The sequence below is a fragment of the Ixodes scapularis genome, unplaced genomic scaffold (assembly GCF_016920785.2).
Source record: "Ixodes scapularis isolate PalLabHiFi unplaced genomic scaffold, ASM1692078v2 PGA_scaffold8__174_contigs__length_109621045, whole genome shotgun sequence".
NCBI lineage: Eukaryota > Metazoa > Arthropoda > Arachnida > Ixodida > Ixodidae > Ixodes > Ixodes scapularis.
The window spans coordinates 46,274,055-46,282,377 of NW_024609883.1; positions in this window are offsets into that span (position 1 = coordinate 46,274,055).

Genomic DNA, 8,323 nt, shown 5'->3' on the forward strand with positions numbered 1-8,323 from the left:
AAAAAAAATAAACGAATCTTAAAAGAGCACCTAAACGGAATCGGAGATAATCTATTTATGCTGAAAACTCAATCTACGGGCTCTAAGCACCCTCCGCCGTCAGACGAGTTTTTCAAACAATAATTTTTTTTTTACGTCTCCTGCACCCAAAGAAAATGTACAGTGCGCCTGAAAAGAGCAGTAATAGTAACCTTGAAAATCTTCACGATTTTTTTTCTTTACTGGTCGAGTTTTATTGATGTACTGCAAACCCGAAGATGCCCCCCCCCCCCCCCCTTTCTCCAGCAAGAAAAAACAGTGTCCGTGTATATCTTTTGCTGTGAGTTTACTAGTACGCTACTGGAAATTTTTATTGACTAAATCCTAGCAAATAATGACCATAAAAAAACAAGCTTCTACAAAAAGCGCATTAGTGCTCCTTGGCAAAAACTCTACGCTCGCACCACCGCACGTGCCGCACGCGCACGCCATCCCCGTATAAAAGATTTGAAGGAAATGACCCCAAAATAAAGCGTTGAGGAATGCGCGTGCAAGATGCCATTTTTTAGGCTTTTTCTTTAGAACACTAACTGCTGCAGACGCCGGCACGTGCGGCGCGTGGAACCCCATTCCCGGCTATCTTCTCGATGCTTGGGTAATTTAGAAAAAAGGTGTATTCAGTGGGCCTATTCGGTACATTAGTTATCAAAAGGCAACATTTTCAATTTCAGTATAGCTCTCAGATAGATAATCAAGGTTATCTTAAAGATTTGCCACTGGGCGACCCTCGTCGGCCATGTCTACGCTCGCAGCGCCCTCTCTTCGTCGTCGTTCCAAGCGCTTGTGTGGCTAGTTTCCTTTTTTTTCCGCTCTCCCGGGGGTGGCGGTCCCGTCGCGCGTGTCGACTTTCTCCGGGCGGCAACCCCGCCGCTCGTGTCTAGTTACCCCCCGCCTCCTCGGGACGGAGATAGTCGTCCAAGCGAAATAACGACCACCGATCAAGAAAACAATAAATGAGTGCGAGTGCCTTTCGTCACGATGACCACCGATCAAGACAATAAATGTGTTCGTACCTTTGTTCAAAACTCTGTGTCACGTTTGTGTCGTGTGCTAAACAGCGAAGCTGTTTAGCACACGACACAGACTTTTACAGCGTGGAATGGCTCATGCTTTTTGCTTTATTTTAATTACTTCTTCCAAAGATACTTTCATGCTTACTTTGCAATACCACTGCACGTTTTTGTATTGATTTGAATCACAGGAACATTGCCAAATGACATTTAATGTAGTACATAGTGTATTTATAGGCACAACACTAATTTTATAAGCTTCAGCCATTCGGTTTTTTTTTGTATCGAGGCTTTCTGGTTTCATTTTTATCATTTTTATGTACAACAAAATGAATGATGCGTTTAAGATTATCAAGTTAGCCTTGATTATAGCGAAAGGCGCAGAGGAGAGCGACGAGAAATGGGACGGTGGGAAGAGTGGGACAGTAAACATATTTCTTCGGTGAATAGTTCCAAAATTTTGATTAACTGCGAGATTGATTACACCATGGTAATGATACTTTCAACTCTAATGGCGTACCTGCTTGATGTCGTGTACACAAATGGAGACAGTGGTTGCTACTTCGGCACTCAAAAGTAAGTAGCACACCTTGGTTTTGCTCCATTCTTGAACCGAAACGGTGCGGCCAATGGCTGTAGCAAACTAACATTAAAAAAATGTGCTAATGGTTGTTTTGAACCATCGCTATCTTAAAGGGACACTGACAGTGTATTTATGCTCGCCGATGTTTTTAGTTGTATGTGACATATGAGAACCCAACTACTTAGAACAGAGTTTGCAGCTCGAATTTCGGTTTCTTTCCTCCCGAAAACCCTCTATTCTCCCTGGTTACGAAATGGGTCGGGGATCAGAGTCATCAGACTATATGGACTGGCCTCCACGATCCCCCGACTTAAATATGAGCGAATTTTTCGTATGGGGATTTATAAAAGGACTTGTCTGCAAGAAGAGGATCCCCAGCATCGAAGAGCTGGAAGAAAAAAGTGAGGGCGCGTTCCTCGAGATTGACGATGGGATGCGCGAAAGGGCTTTCCTGGCGTACGAAGCTCGACTTCGGCTTTGCGTGTCTGTGAACGGCGGACACATCGAATCGGCCGAACCCTAGTCGTTTAAAAGGCCACTGCAGCATCAACATTATTTCAAAGCGCCGTGACAGAACAGGCGTATCAGAAGATGTATTTCTCAAGAATAAACAATTGAATGAACGCACAACTTCCAGTTCCTGACGGAATTTGATCTATTAGTTTCCCTCTTACTTTTGCCTCTCGTGCTGCTTGCGGCACGCGGAGAGCAAAGTAGAGGCTGCTGATAGAGGTACCAATAAGAAACCAGCAAAAAGACGACCATGTCTCACAAATACCAGTCATTTTATCACCGGCCCGCCGAAATGACTCTCGCGCCGTAAATATTGCCCCAATTAATATGATTTTTTTTTAAATATGTCTTGCGACATGAGCGTTATTTATACCTAAGCTGTATGAAAAAAAAAGATTACGTTGTGAGCTACAGCGGCCTTGTAAAAATCAGAATGAAATGACAACTCAAAACGAACTTGTCTGCAACGGTAGCAGCACTACTTGCTATTTCAGGCTGTTAATAAACGATCTCGTCATATCATGGTGACTTCTCGCTTGCATGACGATCTGTCAAAACTTGACTTTTAAAAGGTAATTTCAACAATCGTTCATATATTTCGTTAAAATCCCTTTTCATCGCGATTATCTTGCCCGACGCCAGCCTTTCGTGCGGCGTTTCCCGCGCTTTTGCGTTCTGTGCGCCACCTGGGAGCGGCGTCGCGGAGCAGATTGCAAACGGCGAACGGGCGGCTATAGGCCATAGGAAATGCACGTCTGCCATTCTTGTTATCTTTCAAATAATTCGCTACTCCCAAGTTGACGTCTGAAAAAATAGGCAAAGAAACTTTGCAATAAACGACGGTCGTGTGCCCAATTTCAGGTATGTACGTTTGAAATTCCATTTTCCCTAGGCGTGCCAAATGGGAAAGTTTTTACGGCCGCACACTGTAGACGAAGTCATCCACTCGTAACCCTAGAAACTCATCATTGTGTCGCATCTCAAAGTGATGTTTCATCTCATATCGATATTGTTCTTGTTGAGCTGTAGACTTTCTGCATTCTTTGATAGCCACTTTTCGCGCAGTCCCGAGCAGGTTGTCAGCCTTCAGCAGCATAGCTTTTCGTGAGATCCCGAAGAAACGACTGCATCCTAACCTTGCTTTGTACGACCAATTATGATGGGCTACAGCATCCTCAAGCGAGCATTTCTAGCCACGGGGGAAGTTAAAGTATATTGTTTGATATCTCGATGGCTCGCTCTGCTAGGCCATTTGCAGACGGATGGTATGGTGCTGTGAATCAGAGGGTTATCCTGCGGTCTTCTGCCCAACCTTTTAGTTTTCGGCTACGAAAGGCGGGTTCATTGTTCAAAACAATAAACTTGAAATTTCTATACATATCGCTGCTGAGCAAAGGAATCACACTGTTAGCGTCTTCCATACCCGGATTTGCTACCAGCATTCGGGCGCACTCTCAATGCACACTAGAAACACCTGGGTTTTCTTCACTCCCTCGCTTTTTTCTTGATCTTCACAAAATCAAGTTAAAGCCCTTTGAACAGTGTCTTAGAGTGATCATGTAGCGTCATTTTGTCGGTAGGTTGTTTGTACTTCACTTTGTACATCTGGCAGAGATGGCAGGATCTGATGTATTGTCTAGTGTTGTCTACCAAGTGTAACCACATGAAGCGCTGGATCAGCTTCATATAAGTCCCCCAGAACCCGTCATGACCACCTGACTCTGGGCTTCTGTGGTACAATTTTAGAATTTGAGGAGCCATTGTGGACAGAACGTGAAAGTTTCCATTTGTCCCAAGTTTTATGTGTTCTATTTCCAGAATTTATTCACCGCTTAGGTCGCTCCGCAAAGGTCGGAACCAATAGTCGTGACATCGCGTCGACGTCTTTCGAGGAAGCACCAGGACGATGAATTACCTCGAAATCACACTGCTGCAGCTCATTTATATAGAGAGCATCTTTCTTTTTGGCTTAGTCAGTTTGAGTAGGAATGCGAGTGCTTGATGGTCACTAAAGAGTTTGAATTTTGAACCTTCCAGGTAGGAGCGAAAGTACACTCTTAATCTGGGGCCGTCGAACGTCACGGCCATAGCCGTGACGTTCAAAGTTTTCAGGACTTAGCCGCGAACTGATCCGGCCCCGTCAAAATAGCCGTGTACAACGTCACGGCTGCAGTTGGCCCTTCCCCTCTTTGATGGTGCGAATGGCTATATAGGTGGCTCTGTAGGCGGCCCTGTAATTTTTGGCGGCCCGTTTGTGCAGGGCCGGCAAAAGCGGGCCGGCTATGCACATAATAGCGGGAAAAAACAGTCTGCTCTCCGCTAGATGGCGGCAGTAGAGGCCGCCCAGTGCTCTCCGCGGGCGCAGCCAGCGTGCAAGGACGATGAATTTCGAACGTGCGAAGTACGAATCTAATCGGAAGCACCTGCGGGTGACATTTGTTTTCTTATCATGGTGATGTAAGCCTATGTTAGAGAATGCGCCGAAGCCGCGGGACAGTGCGCTAGTTCTTCAGGATGGTCACGTCGAAAGATACCAAAGATACGATGAGGAAACATGTGAATGCGATGGGTTCACACTGCCCGCTGATATGGCGGCACGACCAGCACGACCACCCCTACTGAGCCAACTTGGCTGGTGCCGTTACTGCGGGCACAGTCCTCTTCAGCATAACCGACTGGGTAATTATGTAACTCACTGGCTAATAACGAATTAGAGTCTATTGCTGAAAGTGTTCCTAACTATAGTAACTTGTGTTCTCGCCAACAGAGGTCAAACGGGACCATGTCCTGGACGATACAGGTATCTATACACAATATTTTTGTACTCTAAAAAGCACGTTTGGAATCGCCTTTTTTTCATATTATTAGCCGCCTCGGTGGCTCCGAGGCGAGAGCGTCGGCCTACGGATCCCCATGTGGCGGGTTCGAATCCCGGCCGAGGTGCCCGCAATCTGACGGAGGCTTATTGCGGACAAGACACCGTGTAACCGAGCTTTCGGTTGCACGTCAAAAGATCCCCAGGTGGTCGAAATTAATCCTCAGTCCTCCGCTGGGGCGTGCCAGATGCCTGTCGTTAATTTGGCACGTAAAACCCCCAAATTTGATTTTTTCATATTATTCAGATACCCACTGGCGTAGCCGGTGGAAAGCGGAAAACAGGTTTACTTCGTTTCACCTTAGCATGTACTTACCATAACGGCTACAAGCGCGGACTCTTCGCGTTTGACGCCGGCTCGGCTGTGCACAAGCACTCGTGGTGGGTGACAATTTTTAAAGTTATCGGGTCACAGTCGCAGACCTTACGGTTTGCCTATGGTAAGGTGAGGCAATGAAAGCTAGCCGGCTTTGCCTCGACGGTGGCCACCAGCATTTTACAGCGACAAGGTGTACATAGTTTATAGGGGTGTACTTTTCTCTTGCCGAAGTGTCCGCCGATAGAGCACGGCGTATACGGCGCACTCATCAGCTAGCCGTCCGAGGTATATAGTCGCGCGTCTAGGCCGGCATCGACAATCGCGTTGAGCCAAGGAGGACGGCCACACAAGGAACTCTTATACTAAAATTGATGATGAATGAAACATCTAAAATACACCAAGTTTGCCCTTGTGCGTCCACCCTCATTTGCTCACGCGGCCGTCGACGTCGGCCGAAACGTTCTTTTTGTGTGAATCAGTTTATAAGCTTTCATTAGGGTAAGTGAATTTAAGAAATGCATTGTATTAAACAATATTTTTGGAAATAAAATTTCAAACTATTTGTTTTACAATATTTGACGCCGTTTAGCAAGGTCTTTACCCTGACCTGACCGTACTTTGAAACTTAGTAATTACAGAAAGTTAATTGTTCAAAAATTTTTGACACTATAATTATTTGAACATGAAACTTTATAAATTTCATATTAAACGAACTTAGCTTTTTATGTGCAACGTGTAGGTTTTTAGCAATGATTTAGCCAGCGTTTCAAGACGCAGCCTGTATGATTCAGCCATGGACCTGTACATCCTGGCAAGTGGACCACCTCAGCTCCCCTGCCTGCAGGTGGCGTCAAAATGTACTGTTTTGTTCCCACTCTTCAAACTGCCATGAAAGCTACAGGGTCTATCCATATGACGTCAGACTGCTTTTTAATGTCGAGTAACTACAAACAAGCATGGCCGCCGAAAGCAAAGCGGTTATCTTATTGGCAAATTTTTTTTGCTTTTTTTTCCGTAGAGCATATGAATAAACGTTATGTTAGCGGCCATGTTTGTGGCCGATAACTCAGCATCTGAATACAGTCTAACGCCCAGCAAGCTACTTTCTAAAAAAAGCTGTTTGATAAATTTTAGAACGTAATTAATATACAAGACATGTTTTCTCTCCCTTATTCTCTTATAATAAAATGCTGAAAACTCTTAATCGCAGCAGCATCGTGCCTTGACGACAGAGGCAACTGGCCTTCGGACGTGCCGCGGGAGACCCGTCTTGTGGCACGAAGCTCCGGCTGACTGCAACACACTTGACTCGGAGAGCGCACCTTCAACTGCGGCGGGTCCTAGTTCGCCAAGTGTGTCAAGTGAAAGCAACGACCATGCTTCCACCAATGTTTCAGCAAGTGACACAAGTTTTCATTTACGTTTCTATTGTATTGTTTGGATTTGGTATTTATTAGAACAAAGCACCACCTGTATCTTCAGCTGTGCATCCAATTTAAACAAATTAATGGATTGTTTACCTGCGGACCCACTGTTCTTTTAAATGTTTAGAAACCATCGGCCTTGCCCTTGAGACAATTCCTGTATATTTAATCTCCCCTAGAGCACTCGGGAGGTCAATCTCTAAAGTATACAAGTTGAGCTTGGCAATGCTTTTCCAATATATTTTGCGACTCAAAAATAAAGTTGCGACGTGACTATGTGCATGACGTCTCACAAGAAGACGCCAGACTCAGTGGTACGTCACAGCTTTATTTTTACGGTGAATATTTGCTGTACTTCTCAATTTCCTGGCTTTCTTCGTGGATCACAGTCCCGGACCCTCCGAGGGGGAGTGGACGACGGGACATTTTTATAGCCAGCAGAAAACGGGCCACCTGGAAGACGGGCCAGCTAGAAAACGGGCCAGCTAGAAAACGGGCCAGCTAAAAAACGAGCTAGATAAAAAACGGGCCAGCTAGAAAACGGGCCTGCTAGAAAACGGGCCAGCTAGAAAACGGGCCAGCTAGAAAACGGGCCAGCTAAAAAACGGGCCGGCAAGATCCAACTTGTCACGGCAAATTTTGGGGCCACCTAAAAAGGGACGGCAAACGGGCTGGCAATTTTAGGTGGCCCCAAAATTTGCCGTGACAAGTTGGATCTCATTTGTCACGGCTATAGGTGGCTCCCTAGGTGGCCCCAGATAAAGAGTGTACCTTACCGCCTTCAGCACCACCAGCGCTTTCTTCTCAGTTGAAGTGTAGTTCACTTCGGTCTTCGTAAAAGTTGAATTGTGGCATCCAACTACATGAAGCTGTTGAGAAGCCGGGTTTTCAAGGTTACGTTGGTAGAGCACTGCACCTGGAGAATAGCGGGAAGCGTCTGTGTTGAGCTTAATTGGTAGCTTGATAGCAGGCAAGCGAAGAACAGGATCTTATGACATAATTTGACAAAGTTCTGTTATGCGTCTTTGCACTCCTGGTTGCAGTAAAGCTTTGCATATTTTTGAGTCGACTTTCTGAGGCACCGACATTTTGAAGCATAATCTTGATTAAATCCTCCAAAATGCCCTGCCAGGAAAGAAAAACACGGAGCAAGTGCACATCATTGTGCTTTGTAAGCTGGGATATAAGAGCAACTGGCTCTTGCTCTGTATTTTGGTTGCTTTGCCCAGAACTGTGCCTAAAAATACAACTTTGTTTTTGAAGAATTCACTTTTTTTTTAAAGTTGACCCTGAGCTAGGCATTACAGGCGCAGACAAAACTTGTGCCATATGGTTCTCGCGGTTCCTTTTTGTCATTGAATGTATGAGGATGTCATCAACAAAGACATTGCAGGACCTTTCAGTACAAGGCTGCAATACTGCGTTCATCATCTTCTGGAACCAGCTGGGTGAATTTTTCTATCCAAATGGTAGGCGTATATGTTCAATTGACGTTATAAACGCCGTAAAAATCTTGGTGTCTTTTTGAAGAGGCATCTGCAAGAACCCTTTGCACAAATC